Source organism: Grus americana, chromosome 24, assembly GCF_028858705.1.
Source record: "Grus americana isolate bGruAme1 chromosome 24, bGruAme1.mat, whole genome shotgun sequence".
Lineage (NCBI taxonomy): Eukaryota > Metazoa > Chordata > Aves > Gruiformes > Gruidae > Grus > Grus americana.
In genome coordinates this window covers 6,885,846-6,898,443 of record NC_072875.1, presented here as the reverse complement: position 1 = coordinate 6,898,443, position 12,598 = coordinate 6,885,846, and the positions used below count along the sequence as shown (strand labels likewise).

General features: G+C 42.6%; 1 protein-coding gene across 3 annotated transcripts in view; it reads left to right on the top strand.

Annotated features, from left to right (window-relative positions):
- Positions 1–12,598, top strand: part of KCNJ5 (potassium inwardly rectifying channel subfamily J member 5) — a 51,629-nt gene that overhangs the window by 16,151 nt on the left and 22,880 nt on the right. The window contains exon 1 of one of the 3 annotated variants that reach the window (XM_054802909.1): positions 3,832–3,875. The exons of the other annotated variants lie outside the window; for them this stretch is intronic. The gene's annotated coding sequence lies outside the window, so the exon portion shown is untranslated. Of the gene's footprint in view, positions 1–3,831; positions 3,876–12,598 lie in introns of those variants that run through there. 3 annotated transcript variants of the gene reach the window in all.

The following is a 12,598-nucleotide window of genomic DNA, read 5'->3' as shown; positions in this document are numbered from 1 at the left end:
CCAAAGCATGTTAATCCATCTATTACACTCCTTAACATTCCTGTGAGGCAGGTATGCTGTTAGTGATACCAACACATACAGGCTTTTATAGCACCAGGAATTCATGATGGAATTGCTCCAGATACTTTTACCAGGAGCTAATTGATGTGGTATACTCTGAAATAATCTGGTTATTTTTATACCGGGCCTAGCACGTGCAGGAATCCTATTCTTTTCACCTATTGGCAGTTCATGATGGCACAAATTAATTTTCTTGCATCACACAACATACTGCAGATTGTTTAACACAAATTTTCAAAGCAGCAAGCTCGTTCTCCTGCAGTGAAACTCAGTGGGATTTTTTCCCACTAGCTTCAAAGAGCGTAGTTGAGCCCTTAAAGGGATTTACTTCTGTTAAATATTATCCTCAAAACTGAGAAATTAAAAGCAAATGGGCTTTCTTCCTTTTTCCTCTAAGACATGTCAAAAGAATATTATAAAAAAGAATAGCTTTCCACAGCTTTCAGAAACTCCCCAAGTGAATTTCAATTGCAGGTTTTTAGGAAAGAGTGTAATTAACAACTTTATTCAGTCTGAAGCCAGAAAATTCTTTCTATATTTGGCATGAAAAAAAGCAGAGCAGGAGGAGGGGGGAGTAAATGACCTAGATTTTCACAAGTGACAAATGACTCCTAGGTGCTCTGAGACCCCTTAAATGCAAGAGATTCCCACAAAGTACACTGCAAAATCACTTCTCTCTATTGTCTCTCATGTTGGGACATTCAAAAATCGCCTGAGACACTCTTGGAAATCTAGGCTATTGTGTTTGTTAAAGTGATTACTTTATTCACCTAGGGTAACATTTCCAAAAATGCATCCATAACTGAGCAATTAAATCCCATTTTCGGAAGTGACCTCAGTATGCCAGCAGCTCCTCTAATTACCAGCGATCTTCCCTTTCCTGAGCTTGCCCTATTGTTTTCCTGGGAATGTATGTTTTGAGAGCATCTCCTACAAAGAAGAAATGGGGAGGAAAACAAGGTGTGACTGAGCTAACATTTTCAGAATGTCCTTTGCTATATTTGCAATTTTTTCCTTGTTTTTCAGTGTTCTGTTTTCCACAACAAAGTCAACATTTTCTATAAAAAGCAAGTCCTCTATGAAGAGCCGGTTTGCCTAAAGCAGCTTTTATGTATAAATGTTGATAATCTCTGTTTTGTCAACGGAAAAAAGATTTAATGCCTTTATCTTTTGGAATGATTATTTATAGAAGAGGAGGTCTCCCTAAGATGTAATCAAAGATACATATTTTAAGTACAGTAGGCAAGTCAAACTGCAGGCGGTTGTTTATTCATTAACTTCACTGTAGCTAGGCTGGCAGCCTCACAGTACTTATTTACTTTGTGCTTACCATGGGGAGGGATTTGAAATCCAGTGCAATTTTATTCTGAGTCCCAGGAGAGATGATTCTGTCCTTCCAGTCATGTCTCATTTCGTATGAGTAAAATGCTGAGCATATTCTAGATAGCAGTGTAGCAATGAATATTGCAGTAAGGGGAGACTGAATCTTCAGTCTGATGTAGGTACCGTTGTGATTCATTGCCAAAACTTCCTTTTCTGGGAACGAGCAACATCATAGCTGAGACATAAATACAAGAACTGGGTTTCTGCTCCTCTTAGCAGGGAGTGTTAACCGACACCCTGCCTTAAATAAATAGCCATGCATGCCAGCATGGAGATAAACTTGAAGAAAGTGTAAAACTCTAGGACAGCAAGTGTCTGAAATGGAAGAACAGCGTAACAGATGAAGTTGATTATATCCCTCATCCCTTCCAGCACCTTCAAGCATTGCTACTAATAGCAGTAAAAGGTTCCTAATCACTTCAGCCTTCCTTATTCTTAGACAGCAGGTAGTTGGAGCCCTTGGCCTCTTCTGCTAACTGTAATGACAAAATTTAAATGCATAGGCTATTTAAATTCAAGAGCAAAGCTGGCTGTTGTGCTGGCTTGGCAATGCATGTGGAAATCCAGAGAGGCAGAGACCTACGTTATTTAACTCCTTGAAGTCATAGTCAGTAGTGGAACAGCAACAGAGGCCTCGTATCATCTGCCCTCTTCTTTACAGAGCAGTGAGGGTGGGCTTGGGAGAGGGAAAAACAGTACTTGTGACTTCATAGCATGAGATAGAAACTTGGCTGCCTACTGATGAGTTGTTTTGTGTCTTTTAGACACATTCACACACTTAATTTTTCTGTGACTTTTCAGGAAGCACAGAGAATTGGGGGACAAGAATTTAGCACTGTCTTTAAGTTGTTACGCTAGAAGAGCATAGCTGCAGTAAAGATTTCCTGAAGCAGTGTGGCCTAGAATCCCCCCCAGTCCCCTGGCAAACCCGCAAGGTAGAGCACCTCTGCTGATAATGCTATGTGGGGAAAGTGGGGTTTATGCAACTCTGTTCATGGAGGAAATTATGCCGACTTCTCACTGGAAGGAGTAAAGCTCATTACTTGTATTTACTTGTAATTCAGCTGCTTGGCAGAGGAGGTTAGCGCCCGAGAAGTCCTTACTTCCCCTGAAAATGTAGGGCATGGGTGGACTGCAACAAAGGCATTTCTTTCCTTCCTGGTTGTAGTGAGCCGAGTGTTTAGCACAAGGCTGTTTCGCTGCTGGGGAGCGAGCCTGCCGCACAGTCAAGCACGGGGAGCAGGGCAGAGGGCTCAGGGAGCTAACAGCACCTCTGAGGAGTCCGTAGCTGCGTAGAGGGTGTGTAATCACCCATGCAGAACACAGTGAGGGCTGTGAAGTCATGAGTCACTTCCCTTTTTCTAGTCACTGAACCCTCCTTTTAAAAAGTACAGAGGAAAAGATAAGGCTCGTATTGATAGAAAGCACCGTATTCTTCTGTTGGCAGCTCTGTCCTTGTCACTGTGCCCCTTCTCTTCAGCACTCCGAAGCAAAGCAATCTGCGATGAAAATATGAGTGTGTGATGCTACAAACCTGGTGATTGCTCTGAACAATGACATTGGCACCTGACTCGGGGTGTCTGAAATACTTTTTTCTACTTGATGCTAGGAAAACAGAACTTTAAAACACTGTATGTAGGAAAGTGTTTGAAGTCATTGACTAACTGGTGTCACCAGTTAACACCTACTGAAGATTTGTTTCTAGATTTTCAATTAGGTTTGTCTAGTAGCATCAGGCTTCTGCATTAGATATTAGAGCTCTCATCCCTCTGTTATATATGATGGTATTAAAAGTGGTAACTAGCTGCAACTCAGTGACAATGTTTATTAATTTGGTAGAAGAAGGAGCACAGATGTCTCAGGTCTTGTGCTCTAACAAGGAGGTTTTAAGCTGCAATTGATCAAATGGTATGAAGCCTTAAAATGAGATCACACTTTGTTTCATCCTCTGTGTGTTTCCTCTCTCATTGTTTTCCAAATAAACATGCTTCTGTAAGCTCTAAAAAGGTATTTATGGACGTTTAAGTTGTTCTCAAGGGCATGAGATGTTTCTAAAATGCTGGTCTCCAGGTGTTGTCCTTACATCAACCTCTGAGAACCCCTGAGGCCATCAGGTCCAGGTTTGCTGTGAGCACAGATGTGTCTAGCCAAAGGCTTTTTCTGGTGCACGTGATATCCTGCTTGCTTGAGCAAACCTGATAGCCTGATAAGGAGTGGGGTGGCATACCTGCATGGGGACTGTCTCCTGTCTGCCAGAAAACAGCTATACGAACAGGAATAAGCAGATTAGGGTAAATTGTACTTACTTGCAGTTGCCTTTCTGGGGCTATGTTAAATATCACCAGCAAAATTCGGTTTTCGGAGAATAGAATACGAACTTTAGTTCTGGAGAACCAAGAACAGAGTTCTGGAGAACTGAATATGAACTTCAGGTAAGTCTGTTGTCTGTGCCTCAGTTTTTCCACCCTTTGTACTTTGCAGATGAAGACTGGAAGAGTTCTGTATGGATACAACACTGCATTATTCTTTGCACAACAGTCGCCATCCCTTGTACTGCCATTCTTTCAGGTTCCTTGACAATCTGACAAGTTGATCTTGCTGCATCTCAAAAGCTCCCAAATATTACCATGCCTCTAGAGTCCTCTGAGGCAGGACCTTCTGGATGGTGGTCGCATCCCCCTTGGGATGTATCTCTAAGGTTACTTTTTGGTTCAACTGACAATTGACCATTTCAGCCTTCTCTTTCTTCCAGCTTTAGGAATTGATTCCATCTGTTGTCTGTTCACCTGACAGCCCTCAGCTGCATTTTATAGACTGTTAGACTCAGGTTTTGTTTGTTTAATTATTATTACTGGTTTTATTTTGGCCAATGTCCCAGTTGCCTAGCAATGTCAGTAGGTGCTTTGAAAAGAAATAGGAAAACATAAGCTATCTGCAAGGTAGAACGTTATATTCTGCTTCACATTGAGTCTTTTTATCTGCAAGTCTCCATGGACTCTATCAGCATTGATAAATGAAATTCACCCTCTCTTTTGGAATGCAGGGGAGGGAGAGAAAGATACAGGAAGCAGTCATCATTCTATTTTTTACAGATGATAACCAAGGCAGAGAAAAGCAAAGCAAGGTAGAAAGCCTGGTTTGATATCCTGACCCACTGAAGTCAGACATTGATCTCATGGGAGTCATGAAGAAAGCTGAGAGCATATCGCTTGAAAGAATTAGAGCTCTGTTGAATTCCCTTTGCAGCTAATGGGTTGGATGGAGCTCACAGTGTTAGGCATAGTAAGGAAGTGAGCAAGTTGTGTGGAGTGATTGTTTATTTAGTTATTTCCCAAGAGTAGGAATGTGGTCCCAGTGGCAACACAGACATAGGACAGGGTAGTGAAGAAATCAGCACATCCTCTTTACATGTATTATGCTCTTTGTTCTGTTCTTTCACTAGGAAAATGATTATGATTGATTGTTGTCTGAGTTTAGCTCACAGTTGCATGGAGCCCGGCCTTGTGAAATTCAGGCAATGCCTCTATAGGGAGAGCTGGATCCAGGAGCCAAGTTTGTACTTCTGAGCAGCTGCAAGCATGACTGAAGAGTATGTATGCCACGGGGGCATTGCTAATGGGAACTATAGCCCCTGTAGTTCCTGCCGTCCCTCTGGTAAAACCACTGTTGACCCTTTACCACTAGTAATAACAGAGCTGGGTGGTAACTTTGTCCTCGTTTCTAATGGCAGCATTGTACCCATAAAAGTTGCCATGATTTTGTGTGTGGCTGCTGTTGTCAAAAGAAAAAAATATGAAGCATCCTGGGTTTTTTCTCCCAGCTAAGAACTGCAGATATTTTGGCTACATGCTGTCTTTACGGAAGTACATTTACTAGACGATCATGCAAAAACCCTAGGCCTTGCTTTTGAAGGTCAGGACATTAGAAATAGCCATGTAAAGAATGACTGTTTTACAGATGAGTGAACCCATCAAAACGAGTCACTCGGCAGAGCAATACGAACAGGCTTGATAGCAGAGAGCTGTTACCACGTTTGGTAGTAGAAAGCAGCCTGAAGTATCAGCTGTAGCCTGCTAGTTTTGCGTGAGCAATGAGAATGGTCAGCGGTATGTCTTCATGTATGTAAGGCTTAATATGCAGGCTGGAAAAAACATGGTCTCTGAGGGGCAGTGATATAGTGAGCACAGCTCTGGATGGACTGTTCCTAATTACGTTTTGGATAAGTTGCTCTGGGTGATAAACAGCTTCCTTCAAGAGGCAGCTGGCTTTAGAGCTGGAATAGGGAGCAGGAATTTAGGCAACTCTGAATAAGGTTATGTCCTTATCGCTCTCGACCTGATAATGCCATAACAGATTCAATGACAAGATTACATAGCTGAAGACATAATCTTGTAAGCCCTTCCTCTCACAATGCATCCATACACTGAAGTCTTTTTGTGCTGAAGTTTCCCCTTTACCATGTGTTTTTGTCACATCCACTTCCACAGAGCCATGAGGTGCTTTCTGAAGAGGAGCTTTATTTATGCCCAGGTAGGCACCTTCATCTCTTGTAGCAAGATTTTCCGTAGGTCTCTATCACCCACACTGAGATGAACCTCAGCGTACACCTTGTGTACTTTCTTGCAAATAGGATACATGGTTAAATAAAGTTTGAGAGATGTGTGGCTTTACCCCGAGAGTGAAAAAACAATGTGGCTGCCCACCACCCTCTACTGGCCTGTGCAGGGACTGCTTGAGGGAATGCTGGCTCTGTATATGATGGGAAATTCTCTTAAAAAGATGAAAGAAAGGTGTGGGGGGAGGCGAAGCTTTTGGCATTAAGCACTTCTGTTACCCTTTTTGTGGCTGAGTACCACAAGGCTCTATCTTCCTTTTAAAATTAGGGCTACTGTCATCAATTAAAAATAAAATAGTCAACGTTTTCTTACTTGCCAAAACCATTTTGCAGAGCAACAAGTGAAATCAGAGAGGCTGAACTTTTTGTCCAGCTGTGGCTGTTTTGCTGATTTTTTGGGGATGGGGTCGACACAGAGGGGAGTGTAGTTCTGAGTCAACACGAGGGTGATAGTAGCACTACGTATCTGTTGGCTTTAGTAGTTTTATCTCACATTTAACATAGTTCAGATGACAACAACATCTGGTCTAGGCACATGAGGGAGTTTTCTTGGCATTGACTCAGAGTTCTGAATAAGTCCCAGATAAATCATCCAAAGCAATGATCGTAGCCTTTCTGGCAATTCAGTTTCAATAACTCTATTGTATGACAAGGTGTATGCAAGCTGTCAGTACAAATGAATCCATTCTCTGTGAAGGGAACAGTATGGAATCTGCAGGTTCCAGTGGCATCGTTAGTGTGGAAACACCACAGCCCAAGGCAGTTTAAGTGCTGAGATGACATAACCCAGCCATCTTGCTAGAAAACATTATGACATAGAAGAGCCTGGCGAACTGAAAGATGCTTCACCAGAACAAAGACCATGTCCATATGGCATCATATTTCCTGGGAAAACTTATTTTTATGCTTTTTGACATGCCTACAATTCTGGTGTTATGCCTCATTTACACTGGTACATTCTGGGAGATCTAGTCAATAATTCCTTATGTCTGCTGTTACAACAGAGAGCAGTGTGACTCCTGTAGTCATCTGAGTTATTTCTATGGTTGTATGGCATGCTGAGAAAGTTTTATAATGGCCTGAGTTTACACTGATCTCCTTAATCTCAAGCTCAGATATATTAAACAGTGGACGAATTTCATTACTAACAGAAAAGTGAAGTAAATTTCATCTGTTTGGGTAAAGCATCTTTTCTTGTACAGTTTTAGCACTAGGCAGATCTGAAGTTTTGAGTTAGTGCATGGAGTGGCAAAAGAATAAGCCCCAGGCAAATCCAACCAGAAAGGGAAGCTTCACTCAATGACTGCAGGGTAAATCCGACAGTTTTGCTGCAAATTTAGTGAGCTGTTGCTGCACAAATTACAGCATGTAAGGGAGCACTCTACTGTCATCTGAAAGAGGTGTGTATTTTTAGCAATGGCTGCAAAGCCTTGCTGTCACAGAAGCGGTGCACTATGGCACATTAGTCCCACAGCAAATGCTTCATCCTCTCTGTTTTATGTGAGCACGCAGTAATAACGAGCAATGGGGAACCCTCCCCATCTCCTTGCAGAGCAGGGAATACAGGGGCAGCAGGAATGGAGGGACCCAAGTCAAAGAGTTTTAGCACATTTTGTCCTTAGTGCTTTAGCCAGTCACTGCCTGCAGTTTTATATTTATGATCCTGTATTGGGGTATTGCTTGATAGGTCTTTAATTTCCTTTGGGTTTAGTCTGAACAGGCCTCTCTAGGGACAGTAAGAACATTTTCAGTGTTATTGAATGTCATCTCTGTGCAAACTGAACAGAGGAAAAATATTCTGATAATAACTGTGAAATATATGGGGGGTGGTAGGCTTTCAGGCTGCTGATTTTTATTTTTTTTTCCCCTCTGATGAGAGTTTCAAGGTCAGCTGGTTCCATAGATACACATATGCCAAGAACAAAATGTACAGATGCGCCAGGAGTCAGGGACACAGACATGCTGGCACTGTAAACAGACCTGGATGATGTCCAGTATCGTCAGGCAGCGAGCACACAGGAGTGTTCATAAAAAGGCACTTTATTACAGTGATACGAAGATTTATCTTTCTCTCCATTGCATCATTAAACATGAATTATTCGCATTTTTGTGGAAAAGCCTAGATTCAACACAATCTCAAAATTTTATTTGGAGGATGGGGAAAGGTTTTATTCATGTACTACAGAATCCTATAGCAATATCTGAATACGTAGTAGACAGTTGCTTCCTTGAATAAGTGGCTGGAGTAGAAACCAGAAGACTGGTTCTTTTCCTGATTCTGCTGCTGATTTATTGTGTAAACATAGAAAAATATTTTACTGTAGCTGTTGCGAGTTCCCATACACCCTCTCCTTTCCCTCCTAGATATGTTTCCTTTTGTCAGATATTCACTTGAACTAAATATCAACCAGTCAGGCGCAAGCTGGAAATATCTTCATCTAGCAGTCTTTGGCAGACTTAAAATATTAATGCATTTTATAGTGTACTTATTTTTCATAACTGTCAGTTGTTGCTACTGAGGCAGGGAATTCCTTATAAATATTGAATCCTGCTGCAAGGTCTGGGGGAAAAAAAATCTAGAAATGGTTCTCTTAAGCTCCCAAATGACTGAAAAACTGCTGAAAATCTTCCTAATGTTAGTAAATTATGTGGAAATCCAAGAGCTCAGAAGTTAAATTATAGTTCTTGAATTTACCAGTCCATGCAGATTACTTACTGGACATAGACACTTTGGGGAAAAATGGAATAATTGGTTTTATTCTTAAAGACTCCCTAGAAGTTGTTGTAGTAAGATGCATCTCAGAAATTGGCTTGAAGGGCTGTTGCATATAAAAGAATAAAACTTAATTGCAGAGGAGATCCACTGCTCCGCTTAAGCGCTGGAATTTTGACAAAGCAGAAGATTCCCCTGGTAGAGCAGTTCTAGCCCTTGCAGGGGAAAAGAGTGCACAGACAGGGTCTGCTATAGTCATGTGTGGTCAGCAACCACTATGCTACTTATGCAGCAGGAATTCATGTTTTGGTTCTCTTATGGACCCTCCCACTACCCTTCTCACACCAAAAGGATTCTACTGCAAGGTTTACTAAAACTCAGAGCCATGTATGTTGTGAATTTAAAATGAGGTTTGATGGTTTTTCACCTTTAGATCTCTAGTTCAAATCTCGCCTAGGTTAGCCACGACTGAAGCGTTAAGTCCCAGGTGATGTCAGTCAGATGCTGAGGGACAAGGCTCTGAGCTCCACCACAGCTGACACTAACTGAAATAGAGAAGCCAAGGGCTATTTGCCAGGGTGTGACTGCTAATCTATCGTGCACTGTGCTGGTGAGCCTCTCTGACAGACCCCTTCTGGCTCCCTGGCTGCTCTCTCCAGTCACCTGAATACCCTTGGGGTGTAACAAAAGCGCAGCACTGGGGGAAGGCTGTCCATACAGTACCCGTTTGTGGCTAAATAGAGGCCTTTTGTCCCCAGGGCTGCTAGTCTGCTGCCAGGCACACACACACGACATTAAACAGTAATAAAAAGACTTCATTAGAGTCAGTGGGGGTCACTTTTTCTGCAGCCAGAGTAGAGCTGAAAAGAGTCCTGAAGTGAACTCGGAGCAATGACCTGCTCTAACAAATGCTGAGTTGCTTTTCATTCCTAAGAGTGGATTGCAAATAGTATTAAAATATGCCAGTTAAATAAACTAGCATGCTGATGTGCATTGCCTAAACTCTATCTTCAGGATATTATTTTTGTCCCATAGATTGTGCTTTCTGCTAAGTAACCACAGAAGATGCTGGAAGTGACTGTTTTATGTTGCACTGATCTGTGATGTTCAGTGGATTGTTGTTTCACAGAGGGCCACAACCCAGGACTTCAAGTGTGCATGCCGGGCTTTGGTTGAGCTCTGTCTGGAGCACTCTCATGCAAAAACATTTGTGGAATCCCTTGGAATCAACTAAATACCATTCCTTGTAGTTAAATGAAGGAGTTGCTGGCTCTACCTCTTGCCTATCTCTTTCAATTGCTGGGAAAAACACAAGCTAGAGGTAAGATCCTGTTTCAATGAAAGGGCTACGTACTGGCTGAGTTTGAGAGGCAGACCGTACCTTGCTGGTTACACCCTGTATGCACCCATCCCTCTCTGGAAAGGGAAGGCTGTACGTTTTTAGAAGAGAAGTTAATGCAACAAGATTCCCACCTGAAAGAACCAAGGCATCTACTTTTGTCAGGAACCTTTCTGAATTCTGACAGCCTAGCAAGGAAATTTTTTTTTTTATAAATTCACCATTATTAGCACTGTGCTATGACTACTGCATTTTTGTTGTTGTTGCTGAGCTCACAGGCAGCGAAAGCCAGGCGGTAGCCGCAGTGGTAGTTTATTCACCGAAGCGATGTCACGCGTGTGCAAGTTCGCACACATTCAAACAGTGCCCCTCGCCAGTGTTTTCTAGCCCTGTAGCTACAGTCAGCTTCAGTGGGAAGTTTAGTCTCTGGGTGCCCTTCAGCCTTAGGTTCTGCTGCTGCACCTGCAAAACAAGAGCTTAATTAGTGTTAATTATAACAGCAGCTCACTAAGAACTGGACTAACACACTTGCGGGCAATCCAGAAGTTAAGATAGCAAAGATTTGGGATGTGCGTTGGCTGGCGCAAATCAGTGCTAGGTCGTAGCTCCGCATAGCTGTGAGAAGAGCTGTCTCTTTCCCCAGGTTAGCATTAGCTCCTCATTATCACATCAAAAGAAATGGCAAGCAGACTCCTCCACACATGCTTCATAGAGCCGGGGGAGTTTGGGTTTATTGCAGAAACTTTTCCTTCCCCTTGTCTGCCTCTGTTCCTACTTCCTAAGTTTCATTTTGAGTTTGGGGTTTGAATAAGCCCCAAAACACAAAAGGAAGTCGAGACAGAGTGGGTGACTGTCACATCTAGATTTCAGAGCTTTACTTGAAAGCTCAGCTCCTGTTCAGTCGAGTGCACCAGGGAAGAGTGGAGGTGGATGAGACTATCTTAGAAGCTGTTTCCAGCACTGGCTCTTACAACTCTGTTTTCTTCTAGTGGGATGGTAGGTTAATGGTTGACAAACGCGAAGAGACATCTCTCATTCCAGAGATCAAATTGCACAACAAATTAAAATGCTCCCTGAAGGCACTGTTGCTCCCTCTACTCTCAATACGTGTAAAGCCGATGACAGCCTCCACTGATTTCAGAGCGAGCTACGGATTCTGTCACTGGTGCTCAGATTGAAGATTGTCCCTTTGGGTAATAAATGTCACAGGGCAGTCTGTGCTCATCGATGGGGATGGCTCATTTATGTGCAGTGGAACCTCAGGAAAATGGAGGTTACTCCCTGTTTGGTTCATGACAGCTCAAAAATTGGACTGTCCTGCTGCATTCTGTAGGAACCAGCAAAAATCCAAACTGTTTGTTTTATGAAAGCTTTTTATATACATAATGTCCTCAGAAAGCTATTTAGTTATACCAAAATGAGATTAAAGTTTGTTCTTCCACATCTTGTTCTGTTTGCAAATCCAGGCACTAAACATTCCGCAGTTGCCATAATTTCACCCCTGTGAATTGCCTTGTACATCCTTTGAACAGTGAAGCACAGCTGTTACAGCTTGTGAGCAACCCCGGGAAAATCAAGATGTTGCACTGAAGTGAAATTTGTATCCACACACCGGGAATTGGATCATTCATCCCATTCTAGTGTAAGGGTCTAATTTAGATGCCTTCTGATAACTACCTGTCTCTCTGCATCAGTTAGGAAATAGCATGACTGTTTAGTCTTGGACTAGTGCATCCTAAATGGCATTGCCTAAGGTGAATTTCATCCCAAACACCAAGAGAACTCTGTGTTATTACTGACTCAGAGAAGCAATCCTTCTGCATTTCCTTGTTTACATACTAGCCTGAGAGTCTACCCAAACTGTACTGCTATTTCGTATTAGATCTGCCCTTCTGCACCAAGCTGATACCTGGAGTTCTTTAACGCATTACAAACTTGTGAGGCCATTGACAACTTTTTAACCACCTTAGCAAGAGCACATTGATGCCACTGACTCACTGAAGTGTAGTTTCCAGCTGAAAAACTGTTTTCACATCTGGCTGGTCTTTAATCAGTACAAATTGGAAGGTGTCTATTGAAATAATACATGAAACAATGCAGTAGTTTACAGTGTAGGAACAAGGAAGCAGAAGTCTACCAAGGTGCATGCCCTCATGGACCCATGCAAAAGGTGCTACCTCTCTGGGGATTAAATAAATGGCTCCTAAAAGGCCTTTCACGGTGATTGAAGTACATACCTCTCAAGTGCCCTCTTCTCTGTGGCCTTTGCTGTGCTTTGCAATGCGTCTGGTGCCTCAGGTCCTGTGACAAACAGCAGCCACAGCACACAAATGCACTTACGGCGTGCACTGGGCCCCATCTGCAGCCCAGTGCTGCAATCCCACTCTCTCCTCTGAGCTGACATCTGGACAGAGGTGTGAGCACAGCGCTGTGTAATTGCATAAGGTATTGGCAGAGCTGTGGCAAAGCGAGAGGACTGTCAAAACTA